We start from the raw sequence: 16995 nt of genomic DNA, 5'->3' as shown, positions 1-16995 counted from the left end.
GGTTAATGAACTTGACTCTATCATTACTAACATCAAAGGCCTGCCATCACAACCAGTTCATTCACTGCCCTTCAGGTCAGTCTAATCTGAATGAAGCAGTGTGTCCGAAGCAAGCAAGGCCTTTAATCAAACTTGACTCTATCATTACTAACATCAAAGGTCTGCACTCACTCAGTCTTACTGGGTAAAACTTGAAGACAAATTGAATATTGCGGTGGAGACAATCAAAGTAATTGCCATGCTTTTTCAAGATATACTGTATATCTGTAGCTCTCTGTTGTGAGCCATTTCTATCATTCAGTTTTTTTTTTTTGCCTAAGCCGGTTTTAACCCTTTAAGACCTGGAACGCATCTGTGTCATTTTTTTATTTGAGCTAAAAAAAACATTATTTTACACTTTGGCTATTCAAAAATAGCAGATCTACAAGCTCTTAGCGCGGCACCGAGTGCCGCGCTACGAGCTTGTAGATCTGCTATTTTTGAAAAATCGAGAACATTTGTGCAAATCTTTGAATATATATATTTTTTAAAGCGAACATTTGTAACTCTAGCCTTTGCTTCTGGGGGGTCCCTGGAACAAAACATTTTGAGATCGGGGTCCGTTGCCAAATAAATATACATTTTGGCGTCTTTGACATGAAAATGTTTGAGAACCACTGACATAGAAACATGTTTTTTTCAAAAACTGTTAGGATTTAGAAGACTCTGTAGAATCGGAACCTCAGGCCTTAATGGGTTAATACGATATTAGCCTGAGGCTACGAGCTCAATCCATGGTCTTGAAGGGCGGACCCAAACACAGCCGCCCGGATTTGTGCGTGGCTTCCTATTGCTTCACCAATCTATGTCCCCGCCTCCCCTCCCCTCCCCCCCTCGGCCTGTGCACGGAGCACGCTGACGTCACCAAATTTAGAGCGACGCCCCTCTGCACTCTGATTGGTTAGGAGATAACAAGGTCCAAGACCATCGTTCCTGCATGGCTCCCCCAGGCTTTTTTTCTTTTGTAACAAAAAAAAAAGCCTGGGTTTCCGAGGCTAATACGATATTGACTCAAACATGTCACAGTCATTATCAAAGTTTCTTTAGCAGATGAAGGAGATTTGGGCTGGGGTTTTTGTTTGTTTGTGTTTTACCTACATACTCCCTCAGGGCTCTAAACTAGGCCTGCTCATTTTTGTCCCCGTCTACACTAAATATCTTCACCGCAAATAGCCGATCTACAAGTTTTTTTTTATTGTACTTAGAATTCAGAAAGACATTGGGAGACGTTCGTTTTAAGTTTAAACCACCTTCAGACTTGTTCTTGTTTTGTTTTTTTAGGCATTCCACCAAAAGAGTTGGGAGGTTCAGAGCAGTGGTGTAAAGTATCTAAGTACATTTACTCAAGTACTGTGTTCTGAGGTATTTTTGAGCGGTGCAACCGCTCCTATAAGAGGGTTTAGGACCCATCCGTGGTGAAAGTTTTTCTTTCTGTCGTGAAAATGTGTCTTTCGCTGTGACGCCATGCTGTGGAAAACACGCCCATAGGCTAAGCTTTGTAGGACGTGCTGTGATTGGCTACCGAGATGCATGATGAAATTAATAACTAATAAATAGCACCGCTCACTTCACACTGGGTGTGATTTTTGCCAGACCCAGGTGGTCAGGCCTACATGAGGCTTTGTCGGTCCCCTTTTGCTATCGCTTTCGTCCATATATGGACGAAAACGTTTTCTTACATGTCCCTCTTTTTGATTGGCCAAGCTTAGTGTGACGTAGTTTAGAAACCATTCAGACTTCCGGCCATTCAGATATCAACCACTAGGGGTCTGACAGTACCAGGTCCCCTGGTTCCCTAGTTTACGTTACTGGAGCATTTCCAATTTTCATTACTTTTTTGTTCTACTCCACTACATCTCAGAGGCAAATATTATACTTTTACTCCACTACAATTATTCGAAAACCTTAGTTACTAGTTACTTTGTAGATTTTGATTATTATCACAAAACATACATTAACCACTTTAGCCCTATATGCATTTTGGTCATTTGAAAATAGTTTCTATGTCAAAATAGATTAAATAAATCTAAAGTGACACAGATGCGTTCCAGGTCTTAATGGGTTCAAATATGTTTGGGGTCTAGCGTGTCACATCGTGTCACGTTGTGTGTTTGTACTGATTTGGTCTTTTAACTAACACACCATTTTAATCTTTAGTCTTATTTTTATTCTTAGAATTTTAGTTTTAATCTCTAGTCAACACAATTAACCCATTAAGACCTGAAGCCGATTCTAGAAATGTTTTCAAAATCCCAACAGTATTCTGAAAAAAACGTATGTTTCTATATCAGTGTTTCTCAAACTTTTTCATGTCAAGGACCCCCAAAATTATATGTATTTGGCCGCCGACCTCCATCTCAAAATATTTTGTTCCAGGGACCCCCAGAACCAAAGGTTTGATTTTAATTTTTTTTTAAAAACAATATATATTCAAAGATTTGCACACATTTTCACGATTTCTCAAAAATAGCAGATCTACAAGCTCTTAGCGCGGCACTCGGTGCCGCGCTACGAGTTTGTAGATCTGCTATTTTTGAATAGCAAAAGTGTAAAATAATGTTTTTTTAGCTCAAATCAAAAGTGACACAGATGCGTTCCAGGTCTTGATGGGTTAATAATCTTTAGTCTTATTTGTATTCTTAGTATTTTAGTTGTGGTCTTAGTCAACACAATGAACTGCTGGTGTGCGACTCGCTGATCTGCGGCGCGTTGCCAGGTTGGTGGAGATTCACCCCGTCAGACCCCAGCTGCGTGGCCTCTGTGTACATTTGCTCTCGTCAAGCTGAGAAAAGCCCCCCGAGGCCTCGGTTTGAATTCTCCAAACAGCTGCCTGGGAAAAGTGTTGTTAGCAGCAGTGAGTGAAGCGCTGAATCTCCCCCTCCCCTCGTTTCACCCTGTTTGCCTCCACAAGGTGCCCTTCTAACTTCTATAAGTCTCTGAACCAGTGGTGGAAAAAATTACTCACATGTCTTTTTACTTAAGTAAAAGTATCAATACCGCAATGTAGATACACTCTCTTACCCGTATTCAACATTTACTTGAGGAAAAGTACAAAAATATTGGTATCAAAATGTACTTAACTCTCTCAGTGCCAATGAAATGAAAAAAATATGTTCATACTGTGCCAGCAATTTTTATTTTTTTTCAAAGTAAAACAAAAGTGCTTAGGAAGCGAGATACAGCCTTTTTCAGTTATAAGTTAAACAAAGAGTGGATGGAGCTGCACATCTTCAGATAATGATATATTGGGTTCCGAACATTTTATTCAAAAAATAAAAAATAAATAAAAATAAAATAAAACTCAGGATATCTCGTTGTGTGGCACTGAGAGAGTTAAAGTACAAAAGTAGAAAGTACTCAATATGCAGAATGTTTTCAAATGTATACATTGTATAAACATCGTTTGAAAACAGCCGATCTACAAGCTCACAATGCGTCGCGATTATTTTTTATTTTTTGAATAAAATGTTCGGAACCCAATATATCATTATCTGAAGATGTGCAGCTCCATCCACTCTTTGTTTAACTTATAACTGAAAAAGGCTGTATCTCGCTTCCTAAGCACTTTTGTTTTACTTTGAAAAAAAATAAAAATTGCTGGCACAGTATGAACATATTTTTTTCATTTCATTGGCACTGAGAGAGTTAAGTACATTTTGATACCAATATTTTTGTACTTTTCCTCAAGTAAATGTTGAATACGGGTAAGAGAGTGTATCTACATTGCGGTATTGATACTTTTACTTAAGTAAAAAGACATGTGAGTAATTTTTTCCACCACTGGTTCAGAGACTTATAGAAGTTAGAAGGGCACCTTGTGGAGGCAAACAGGGTGAAACGAGGGGAGGGGGAGATTCAGCGCTTCACTCACTGCTGCTAACAACACTTTTCCCAGGCAGCTGTTTGGAGAATTCAAACCGAGGCCTCGGGGGGCTTTTCTCAGCTTGACGAGAGCAAATGTACACAGAGGCCACGCAGCTGGGGTCTGACGGGGTGAATCTCCACCAACCTGGCAACGCGCCGCAGATCAGCGAGTCGCACACCAGCAGTTCATTGTGTTGACTAAGACCACAACTAAAATACTAAGAATACAAATAAGACTAAAGATTATTAACCCATCAAGACCTGGAACGCATCTGTGTCACTTTTGATTTGAGCTAAAAAAACATTATTTTACACTTTTGCTATTCAAAAATAGCAGATCTACAAACTCGTAGCGCGGCACCGAGTGCCGCGCTAAGAGCTTGTAGATCTGCTATTTTTGAGAAATCGTGAAAATGTGTGCAAATCTTTGAATATATATTGTTTTTAAAAAAAAATTAAAATCAAACCTTTGGTTCTGGGGGTCCCTGGAACAAAATATTTTGAGATGGAGGTCGGCGGCCAAATACATATAATTTTGGGGGTCCTTGACATGAAAAAGTTTGAGAAACACTGATATAGAAACATACGTTTTTTTCAGAATACTGTTGGGATTTTGAAAACATTTCTAGAATCGGCTTCAGGTCTTAATGGGTTAATTGTGTTGACTAGAGATTAAAACTAAAATTCTAAGAATAAAAATAAGACTAAAGATTAAAATGGTGTGTTAGTTAAAAGACCAAATCAGTACAAACACACAACGTGACACGATGTGACACGCTAGACCCCAAACATATTTGAACCCATTAAGACCTGGAACGCATCTGTGTCACTTTAGATTTCTTTGACTATTCAAAAATAGCAAATCTACAAGCTCATAGCGCGGAGATCTGCTATTTTTGAAAAATCTTGAAAAAAAATCGCCTGGGTTAAAGTGAAACATCCCTTTAACACATTAACCGCCAAGACCGTAGTCCTACGGGCCGTTAAATCCAACTGTTAAGCGCCGAGACCGTAGCCCTACGGGCTGTGGTGCTTTTTCCTTTTTTTCGATTTTTTTTTTTTTTTAATTTTCCAGGGGGCCATTTTCAGTGTAACACCACCCGAAATCGACCGGAAGTGCGATCACGTTTTTTGTTTCCCGTCTGCCTTCATTCTAAGTCGTACACAAAAAAACCCTGTAAAAGCTGTACAGGACATGTAGTTTTTCATCCTCGCATTTCCCATGTTAACATAAACGATCAGAACTCAAACATGGCGGCTCCGTTTGACACGCGGTCTCGACGAGTAGACACCAGGACATGTGCCCGTTGTTTACAAACATTGGATCGGGCAATCTAAAGGATTTTAACGGGGCCTATGGCGACCTGAAAAAAACAAAAAACAACAATAAAACCTTGGCACTGGTGAGTACATTATGAGATTAGCCCTTGGCGGTGGATGTGTTAAAGGTTCTATGACATTCATTTTCACTTTTTTTTTTTTAAATGTTTTTTTTTGGGTTTTATGACCTCAATTACACCAAAAAAATCTGAACTTTGAACATTCAGTGGATTTTCTGTGGTCTGGGGTTTTCTGAATAATTAGGCTGAAAAGTAATCTGAGCTTGGCCCTTCGACAGTGAGGTCACAGCAGATTAATCCCGCCCACTCTCCTCCTCGCCCCTCCCCTCCCCTATCCTTTCCTTTGGGGGGGGGCGGAGCAGAGGCGATGATTGACAGGCAAAATCCCTCACCAGCGACACCCGCAGGCAAAGATTTATTTTTTCATTGCAGTTGAAAAGGCTTTAGAAATGTGAGAGAAAAACACCTGCCATGGATCAATGGAGTGGAATTTTTTGTTAAAACTTTCTATACACGTTTGAAGGACCATGACAAAGACTTTTAATATGTGGTAAAACTGAACGTCATGAAACCTTTAACTTCAAATTGAATTATTATACTTAAAATGGTTTATTGGGGCTCCTTACATATGGCATTGTTTGTTTTTTATGTCAATAATTAAAGTAGCTATTCTTCTTAATACATTAAAAAAAAAAAAAGTGATATACATAGTTAGTGGCAGTGTCTGAGACAACAGATGCTGTATAACTGAACTGAATGCGTGTGAGCGCGCATGCTCGTCCGCAACTGGTTTCGGCCCACATCAAGTCACCATTTGACCAATGTGGCCCGGACCCCAAAATGAGTTCGACACCCCTGCTTTAAACCGAGCCATCTGTGCGTGAGTTTTCCACCTTGTATCTGCTTCCATTACATGAAATGACACTAGGTGACAACCTCTCAGTGAAGCCAGTGGGGGGGGGGGGGGGGGGGGGGTCGCCTATAAAGACCATATTATAGGACATGCAGGTGAACACATGCTCACACCGTTTGATAAATCAAAGTGTCAACGTGACTGTAAATATTTCCCAGTCGCTTAATTTAAAGCCACGGCGGAGCGGGTCGTACATTATGGCTGTCAGTCAGATTGAGCCAACGGTCGTTACATTGATGTGGGATGCGGTGCTGTTGGAGGCTAATAGACTGTCATTCACTGTGGAGATGAGCCTTCTCCTCCCTCTCATCCTGGACAGCATCCAGCCCACATAATCAACTGTTCACATTATAGACTATACTAGTGGGGCTCTCTCACTGTGTGTGTGTGTGTGTGTGTGTGTGTGTGTGTGTGTGTGTGTGTGTGTGTGTGTGTGTGTGTGTGTGTGTGTGCATGTGTGTGTGTGTGTGTGTGTGTGTGTGTGTGTGTGTTGTAAAGTAACTAAGTTTGTGTACGTGTAAAAGCTCACAATGCGTCGCGATGTGACACATTGTGAGCTTGTAGATCTGCTATTGTACTAGTAGAGCTGCTATTTTACTATTATCTAACACACACATGCAGACTCACATTTGTTTGAAACTTTGCAGTAATGTAGAGGGTCATTCCAAATATCACTGAAACCAATCTTACTCCAATCTGATACAGCCACCATGTCACATGATCACAACCTTCAACTGCAGCCACAACACAGCAGACACACTGTAGATTCACATCGGTCTTCTATTCCAAATGAACATTCTTGCATTGATCAAGGTCAAGTTTGTTAATATATCCCTGACTGGGCAATTTACACTACAGCAGACAGTAAGAACTCTAAAAACACATGAAACATGCATAAACAAGAACATAGACACATATGCCTGATCACAATATCCAAATAATAATAACAATAGGTCTAAGCAGAAGTTGATGGCTGTTATGTTAAAGCCCAAAACCTCTAGCTTGAACAATAAGGATAGTTGAAGTGGCCAAGAACAACATACACACATACAGTTCAGTGTTCCACACAAACTGTAGATTCACATCTGCATTCATTTCCAGATCCATGCAGCAACAGTCACTGAACATGTTTCGTTGCCACACATTCACTGCCAGGATATTGCTTCTGCCAGCATTATTCAAGCATTCTGACTAATCTTTCAAGAACCACAGGATATTTATCTCCAGTATGATCGATCCCCTGATGGTTGCTAATCACGGAGGGTTTCAATGTGCTTACGTAAAAAAAAAAATACTGTCATTGCGACCTCCCGTTCGCTTGTTACACCCAGTTGAAAATAGCATGTTTCGCCAAAGATGCATAGTAAAACACAGGAGCAGAGATACAGAATATTTCCCAAATAATTTAACCAGGAAGTGAATGGAGCAGTAGATCTTTGGATCGCTTTGGATTTTCTTTTTTTAAATGACGGAGATCTCCGTCAATGGCAGGGAATGTGTTAAAATGACAGCAATAGTGCAACAGCTTGATTCACAATACACACAGCATACAACACAAGCAACAGCAGAAAAGTAGGGAAAAGAGAAGAAAAAAAGGTTCCTACCTTGAGCCGTCTTCTACTTGACTTCATCAGTTGTGTATGTGATGTCCAGAGTCAAACTGTGGAACCCATGGATAGAGAGATAGAGCCTCTCTCTCTCTCTCTCTCTCTCTCTCTCTCTAGTTCATCCTCAGATGAATCCTCCAGCGGTGTCTCCAGTCATCTCCATCCTCCATACATCTGGCTAGCTCTCCAGTAGGGCCTGTCACGATTACAAAATACAAATTTAAGTTGACGATTAATAATCACTCAAATAATTGCGATTAACGATTTAACTGTGTTTCTGTCGTTGAAAATGAATGGAACATTATGAATACAAATGATATTTCTTTTAGCTTTCGGAAACAAAAAGTTGCACAGGGCAGATATGACAAATAACACATATTTAAAAACTGTCTGGGGGGCTCACAAAGGCCTGAATAGACGATAAAATGACCAAAAGTTTTTTTGAAAGTGAAATATCCCTTTTAAAGCATTGAAAAGTACCTTCAGGACTGTCTGGTAGAACACAGGGGTGGGTTTCAGACCAAAACCAGTTATGACCCGCAGAACGCTGTTAATGGCAGCATCAAACTTTCTGGGGCACAGTGTTTAGTTGCAGCGTGGACCAGGGCTTGCATGGAGATTCATGGTAACGGCTCTTGTACCTGTGTACATGTATAGGGTCTGGAGTAGGCTGGGAGGAACACCATGGACCTTGAGTATCAGAAAGAAAGAGAGAAAGAGAGAAAGAGAGAAAGAAAGAAAGAGAGAAAGAGAGAAAGAGAGAAAGAGAGAGAGAGAGAAAGAGAAGAGAGAAAGAAAGACAAATGTAAGTGGCCAAAAGTACATATATGTATAATGGACCTTGTCACACAACAACTCACTACCTTCAACATCAGCCACAACACAACATACACAGCCTGGTATACGCACATGTTTCTCATGTTTTGGGGGGTTAAAGGTCATTACACACCGGCGATTATGTGAATGTTGCGCTCGGGTGTTTCTTTCTGAAAATAGCAGATATATACGCTGTGAGCTTGTAGATCGGCAACCAAGTGTAAATCAGCCATTACGACACCATCAAGGCACCGCCAAAATACATTATAGTCGACTAAATCAACTGTAGATTTAGTCGACTATAATCTTATGATATTTAGTCGACTAAAACTAGACAAAAACTAAAACATTTCAGATGACTAAAATATGACTAAATGGATTTCTATTCAAAAGACTATGACTAAAAGTGAATCAAAATCTGCTGTCAAAATCAACACTGCTTGGCACCAAAAAGGTTGGGAAACACTGGGTGAAAGTATAATGTTTTGTAATAATAATCCAAATCTACAAAGTAACTAAAGTTGTCAAATAATTGTAGTGGAGTAAAATGTACAATATTTGCCTCTGAGATGTAGTGGAGTAGAAGACTTGAAAATTGGAAATACTCCAGTAAAGAAGAGAGAGAGAGAGAGAGAGAGAGAGAGAGAGAGAGAGAGAGAGAGAGAGAGACTAACTAACTGTGTGTGTATTCCAGTGACCTTGGTAGCCTACACACAGACAGAGCAGTTGCATTTATTTGCTGCTATTTTTCCCAAAGGTTGTATACCGAGTGAAGTGAATGCATGCAAAACATTGAGATACTGCTGCAAATGTTTATCCTAAGCTAACCTCTCCTATATGGATGTAGAACAACAGTATGTCTGACAGAAAATGCACAATTATTATGTTTTGTTCTAAGATTGTTTCCTCTCTATTTGCCAGTGGTGTAAAGTAACTAAGTACAATTATTCAAGTGCAGCATGTACTTAAAGGTAGGGTAAGTGATTTTCTTTGGTTAAAATAAGTGTTAAATAGCTCTATATTCTGATAGTACTCATTGCTATAGAGTGTTTGTTCAGTAAAAGGAGTCTCCTTGTCTCTCCAGCTCTTCATAAAACTCTATCCAATCAGGATAGAGAACTCAATCAGGATTCAGATTAAACAAGTGAAATTGGAAGTGATGACACTAAGAAATGAGCATGCAAAATTGGAACTGGAACACTATAAAAATTAAGCTTAAAAATTGGTACTTTCTCCTGATTGGCTGAGATTTTGACACCTACCGGAAAATGTATTTTGTGTTTATTAAAGATCTGGAGAGACAAGGAGACTCCTGTTACTGAACACACACTCTATAGAAATGATTACTATCACAATATAGTGCTTTAACCTTTTAACAAAATACTTTTTGTTTTAACCAAAACATATCACTTACCCTACCTTTAAGTACAGTTTTGAGGTATTTTTGTTTTACTTTACTGGAGTATTTCCAATGTTCAGTACTTTTACTTCTACTCCACTACATCTCAGAGGCAAATATTGTACTTTTACTCCACTACAATTATTTGAAATCTTTAGTTACTACTTACTTTTTTTAAATTATTATTAGATTTTGATTATTATTAGCAAACATACATTAAACCACTTCAGCCTATATATATTTTGGCCATTTGAAAATAGACAATCTACAAGCTCACACATTTTGAGCTTGTAGATCTGCTATTTTCAAACATTTTTTTACATTTCATACACATTTGAAAACTTGTGAAATGGGACATTCTGCATAGTGAGTACTTTCTACTTTCTGCACTTTAAGTACATTTAGATACCAATACTATTGTACTTTTACTCAAGTATATTTTGGACAATTTACTTGTAACACATTGCAGTATTTATAATTGTAATTGTACTTTAAGTAAAAATAATGTGAGTACTTTTTCCACCACAGCTAGTTGCAATGTAACACAAGTTTACACGTTTATGTAATTCCCATGTATTGTATACACGTTGTTTTGTTTTTGTTTGCCTTGTTCAACTTTTGCTTTGGCAATGTAAACATAGTGTTTGAAATAGTATGTGAAAAATAGCCAGAAGAAACATTTGTACAGGTGGAAAACTTTAGTTAAACTTGCAGAGTGACGCATTACTTTACCTGGTTTACATCTCCTGATAATTGTACTTGAATGTTGACATGAAATAATAATCCCGCTTAGTGTTTCATTAGCGCAAGCGTGAAAACATCTAAACACAGCGTGGAGTGACGCAGCTGGTAAACAAACAGACACCGACACGTTGAAAGGCTAGGATCATGATAGGCCTACCAAGGATTCGACAGTAATGTCACTATCACGGAACCCGGAAGTAGCACGGAAAAAGCTGCAAGGATTCGTCAGTGATGTCACTGACATGTGCAAAAAAATATTTTTGTAAGAGAATTGATAAAGAGTTTTCAGTCATTTGCTACTATATTGAAAAGAGGATAAGAGAAATAAGTATTGTAAAATAAATATATAATAATAGTAATAATAAAAGAGAAGAAAATACTGGATTTGTGTAAGAGAAATAATAAGATAAAAGATTTCTCGGTCATTTGTCTGGAAAAAAAATGTTGCAAAAAAAATTCGTGAAAATTCGTATTGAGAACCTCAAATCGTGATTCGAATCGTATCGTGAGTTGAGTGAATCGTTACATGCCTAGTGTTTTCTCATGACAATAAAGCTAACGTATTTTGTTTTGGGATGTGCAGACATTATGATGACAGTATCAGTAGCCTCTGCTAAACCCGGTCAGGTGAATGGCTCAGATTCAGAACTACAAAAAGAGAGAGAGAGAGAGAGAGAGCGAGAGAGAGAGAGAGAGAGAGAGAGAGGGGGGGAACTATAAAACTGTGTGGTTGCGGTAATAATCTATACTTTACAAAAGTTTCAAGTTGTCCTTAGGTTACTATAGCGCCTGCTGCAAAGAATAATCCACATTGAAAAGTTCTTTCTTGCTGAGTCATGCCAAGAACTAGTCGCTTGTTCTTTTTATATATATATATATATAAGACCGTTTCCTGTCACACAGTGGCGAGGGTTCCTTTCAGACAATTGGACTCGAGTCATAGTGACTCGACTCGAGTCTGACTAGAGTCGCATATTTGACGACTTGCGACTCGACTCGGACTTTGAAGGTAAAGACTTGCGACTCGACTCGGACTTGGAAGGTAAAAGACCAACGATAGTAGGGGGTACTAAGTGAAAAATCGTTACGCGGCGGATAAAAGCATGAAATTTGATACAGATGTCCCTTGGGTCATCCTAAAACATCCTAGAAGGGGTGCCCAAAAAAATCTTAAACAGGAAGTGAGTTATGGACAAAATCCAAAATGGCCACCTAAACTGTTGACCGTTGACTCAAAAGACACCAAAATAATCTCCAAAAAGCATAAAATGTGGCACACATGTCCTTTGGGTCATCCTAAGACATCCTAGAAGGGGAGCCCAAAGAAATCTGAAACAGGAAGTGAGTTATTGACCAAATTGAAAATGGCCGCCTAGTGTTGTCGATTGACTCAAAAGACAACTAAAGAATCTCCAAAAAGTATAAAATGTGTCACACATGTCCCTTGGGTCATCCTAAAACATCCTAGAAGGGGTGCCCAAAAAAATCTTAAACAGGAAGTGAGTTATGGACAAAATCCAAAATGGCCACCTAAACTGTTGACCGTTGACTCAAAAGACACCAAAAGAATCTCCAAAAAGCATAAAATTTGGCACACATGTCCCTTGGGTCATCCTAAGACATCCTAGAAGGGGTGCCCAAAAAAATCTGAAACAGGAAGTGACAGTCACTTAGTGGTAGCAGGGACAACATCTTAACTGTTGTGTGACATACAGGTAGCAGGGACAACATCTTAACTGTTGTGTGACATACAGGTAGCAGGGACAACATCTTAACTGTTGTGTGACATACAGGTAGCAGGGACAACATCTTAACTGTTGTGTGACATGCAGGTAGCAGGGACAACATCTTAACTGTTGTGTGACATACAGGTAGCAGGGACAACATGTTAACTGTTGTGTGACATACAGGTAACAGGGACAACATCTTAACTGTTGTGTGACATGCAGGTAGCAGGGACAACATGTTAACTGTTGTGTGACATGCAGGTAACAGGGACAACATCTTAACTGCTGTGTGACATGCAGGTAGCAGGGACAACATCTTAACTGTTGTGTGACATGCAGGTAGCAGGGACAACATGTTAACTGTTGTGTGACATGAAGGTAGCAGGGACAACATGTTAACTGTTTTGTGACATGCAGGTAACAGGGACAACATCTTAACTGCTGTGTGACATGCAGGTAGCAGGGACAACATCTTAACTGTTGTGTGACATGCAGGTAGCAGGGACAACATGTTAACTGTGTGACATGCAGGTAGCAGGGACAACATGTTAAAGGGATATTTCACTTTCAAAAAAACTTTGGGTCATTTTATTGTCTACTCAGGCTTTTGTGAGCCCCCCAGACCGTTTTTAAGGGGGGGGGGGGTGCTGGTGTGTGTGTCTTTGATCTTCTGCTTTCCCGCACAAGGTTGCAACTTTGTTTAATTTCAAGCACGAGAACCTGTCTGCTCCCACACTCCAAGCACGAGAACCTGTCTGCTCCCACACTCTCCTACATTTTTGGGGCATTAAAACGCTATGGAGTTGTGCCCCAATAGAGGGCTTGATCTCTGGTCATATGAAGATTTGTACAATATATTATGTATTGGTAATCATTCATAGGGTCTTTTAAAAGTTTTAGAAAACAATTAAGTATATTTGGCATTGACAATATATCACTTAGAAAAGGATTAATGTGGAAGGTCATCTTATTCAGAGTGGTTTTTAAGACAATTTTGGGCATTTAGAGTTGTTTAAAAAATATTTAAGACATTTTTCATGGGTTATTTTTGCCAAATCCTTTAATATCAGTCTATTTACTATAAATGTAAAAGTTATATTTAGCACAATCAGCCAAAATGTCAGAATTATATCAACTTTTAGGAATCATGGGTCATTTCTGGCGGCCATTTTTGATTTTTCCTTTAAAAAAACCTTTAATGGGTCCAAATTTTTGGGCACCCCTTCTGAGATGATGAGATACATCCTAAAGAGTGCGTGTACCAAATTTGGTGCTTTTATCCGCCGCGTAACGATTTGGCCATTTTTTGTGCTTAGTACCCCCTACTACGAGACTTGAGACTCGACTTGGACTTGCTAGCCAATGACTCCCGACTCGACTCGACTTGAGACAAGATGACTCTAATGCTCTTTCTTTATACAAACCCATGCTCGCTCACTCTACCGCAAATGCCTCTCTCTCTTTGTACAACCCCATGCTCACTCTACCGCAAATGTGCTCTCTCTCTTCATATAAACCGATGCTCACTCTACCGCATATGCGCTATCTCTCTCTATACAACCCCATGCTCACTCTACCGCAAATGTGCTCTCTCTCTTCATATAAACCGATGCTCACTCTACCGCAAATGCGCTATCTCTCTTCATACAAACCCATGGTCACTCTACCACAAACGCCACCACCACTCCCAGCGGGGTCATTTTGATTCTATGACGGCTGCCGTCTAGTTATCATCAGTGCCAGTGTTGTGAGGAAAAACAACTAACAAGCAACCAGGTCTAGGAAAACCAGCCCAAAAGAAGCGAGTCAAGCGACTATGGGCCACATGAGCACTCTAACATATACATCAGCTATTTGAAAATAGCAGATCTACAAGCTCACAACGCCTCCCATGCAACTAGTCGTTAGTGTTTTGTTTATGACCCCAGCCACCCCAACAACAACAGTAGCACCAGCCAGCGAGATATACGTACTTGTAAACACTCACCACTGTCGAATTTACTTTATCCATGGTAACAGCAATAAAGTCTTAGTCCGTTTTTTGGTGCGCAACACAACCCTCGTTTAAGTGAATTGCTTTCACCTGCTGCTGCTGTGCAGAGTGTGCGCTACAGGGCATATCTCCGTCAAGCCAGGGTGACCTACCCAGGCTCATGAAATTCATATGCAGGCATAGTAGCCAATTAGAATGAAATCTGCTAAAACGGACTCATATACTGATACAGAACCATATATTGGCTATATATTATGGCTGTCGGGTGGAAATCTTGTATGTTCCTTTTTCATTATTATTTAAAAACAATTTGAAATCGTGAAAATAGCCAATCTACAAGCTGTAATTATTTAATAATTAAGAAATACTATATTTTAAAGACTGAAAAATCAACTAAAGTCAATATTAGAGCAAGTTCATTCACATTTCATTTGAATGAAAATAACTTGTGGGTAAAATTCATTCTGTGAATCTAATGTGATTAATGTGACCCCTACTTCAGTCAGTGAAGTCCAGGGCTGAATGTGACATATTGAGACCTATGTAACTAAATATTGGTAATTTGCCAACACATTATTTTGTGAAATAAATGGGTTATATTTCACAGATAGTTATACTATTCTTATAATATATTAAAATACAATCATCCTTAACCTTCAAGTTAAATGCATTATTGACTTGCCCACAACAGAAAGACTTGGGACTCGACTTGGACTTGGGACCAAATGACTTGGGACTCGACTTGGACTCGGACCGGAGGGTTGGATTGACTTGGGACTCGACTTGGACTTGGGACCAAATGACTTGGGACTCGACTTGGGACTCGGACCTGAGGGTTGGATTGACTTGGGACTCGACTTGGACTTGGGACCAAATGACTTGGGACTCGACTTGGACTTGGGACCAAACGACTTGGGACTCGACTTGGACTTGGGACCAAATGACTTGGGACTCGACTTGGACTCGGACCGGAGCGACTTGAACAATTGTCTGGTTCCTTTATCATTGTTCTTATGTGGCTGAGGGAAAACATTTCACGTAGAAAAGCAAAAACAAAACAACAACAAAAACTACGTTGATTTACTGTGTAGGCTACTATCAGTCTCTCTCTACATCATAATCCCCTAGTAGTCTAGTCTATAACAGCAGTGGCTCTCAAAGTGAGGTCCGGAGACCCCCATGGGGGGTCCTTCTGGGTGTTCAAGGGGGTCCCCAGCAATATGAGAAAACTACCATCTTTCTGTTTTAACCGAAATCACCAGACTATGAGCGCCTAGTATCATAATCCACCTTTTAGGTGAAAATGTTTGCACCTGAAAGGGGAAAGGGTGATCACCTCAAATGGTAGCATGATGCAGCAACCTTTAGAGGGGCAGGGGCTAACATTTTAACCCATTAAGACGGAGGCGAACAAACGGAAGCGGTCAAAGTACCACGAGCTAGTCGAGCAATGCCAAATAAGAGGCTGGAAGGCACGCTGCGAGCCCATTGAAGTGGGGTGTAGAGGCTTTGCTGGCCACTCACTGTGCAAGGTATACACGCTACTTGGCATCACGGGGGCTGCAAAACAGGAAAGCCATCCTCCAGATGGCTTTGGATCAGGAGGAGCGATCTGTGGGCTAACGCTACTGGGACACAAGCCGCGGTCTGATCAACCCTGGTTGGATCACCTGAGGGAGGACGTATGATGTTGAAAGACCCGAAACATCTGGTGATCTCAGGCACACATCACTGATGATGTGTCCCAGTGCATCTTAGGATGCATCTTTCATTCAGACCTGAAGCCGATTCTACATGTCTCCTAAATCGCAACAGTATTCTGAAAAACGTATGTTTCTATATCAGTGGTGCTCAATCTTTTTCATGTCAAGGATCCCCAAAACGATATGTATTTGGCCACGGACCCCCATCTCAAAATGTTTTGTTCCAGGGGTCCCAGAAGCAAAGATTTAAGTTAAAAATGTTCGCTTTAAAAATATATATATTCAAAGATTTGCACACATTTTCAAGATTTTTCAAAAATAGCAGATCTACAAGCTCATAGTGCGGCACTCGGTGTATAGCCAAAGTGTAAAATAATGCTTTTAAGCTCAAATAAAAAAAAATGACAGAGATGCGTCCCAGGTCTTAGCCCCTTTTGCCGGAATTTTGTTTGACACTTCTAGCCCGAAAATAGATCTTCTACAAGCTCACAACTTCAGCTTGTATATTGTCTAAGTTCGGTGCGCAGACACGCTCAAGTGATATAATCAAGCCTTTACCGGAGATTGGGCATAGATTTCAACAGAACGGGCGATTATTTCAACATAATATGCTGCATTCAAGTTCAGGATAGTTTTGAAAAGGCAATTCTCTTGAACACTGCTGCCTTCAGGTGCCATGAAAAAGGGGCATTTTGCATTTCTTTCACCGTAGTAAATGCTGAATGCATGGTCTGGAGAGAGAGGGCACTCTTTTACAGACGGGTAAAAGGGCAGCAAGGGGCCGAAGCCCTCTTTGATGTGTGCACGTGCCCTGGGATAGGGGCATTCTTTAACTGCAGATAGAATCCTG

The 16995-nt window shown here is 40.1% G+C and overlaps 1 protein-coding gene across 1 annotated transcript in view; it reads left to right on the top strand.

Moving 5' to 3' along the window:
- LOC308075703 (uncharacterized protein) overlaps positions 1-16995 on the top strand; it is a gene marked incomplete at its 3' end in the record, with an annotated part of 260820 nt that overhangs the window by 166599 nt on the left and 77226 nt on the right. The gene's annotated exons all lie outside the window — the stretch shown is intronic.

This window comes from Gymnoscopelus braueri (genome assembly GCF_963280865.1).
Source record: "Gymnoscopelus braueri genome assembly, chromosome: 20".
Classification (NCBI taxonomy): Eukaryota; Metazoa; Chordata; class Actinopteri; order Myctophiformes; family Myctophidae; genus Gymnoscopelus; species Gymnoscopelus braueri.
The sequence above is the reverse complement of the archived record's forward strand: the minus strand, read 5'-3'. Positions and strand labels throughout refer to the sequence as shown.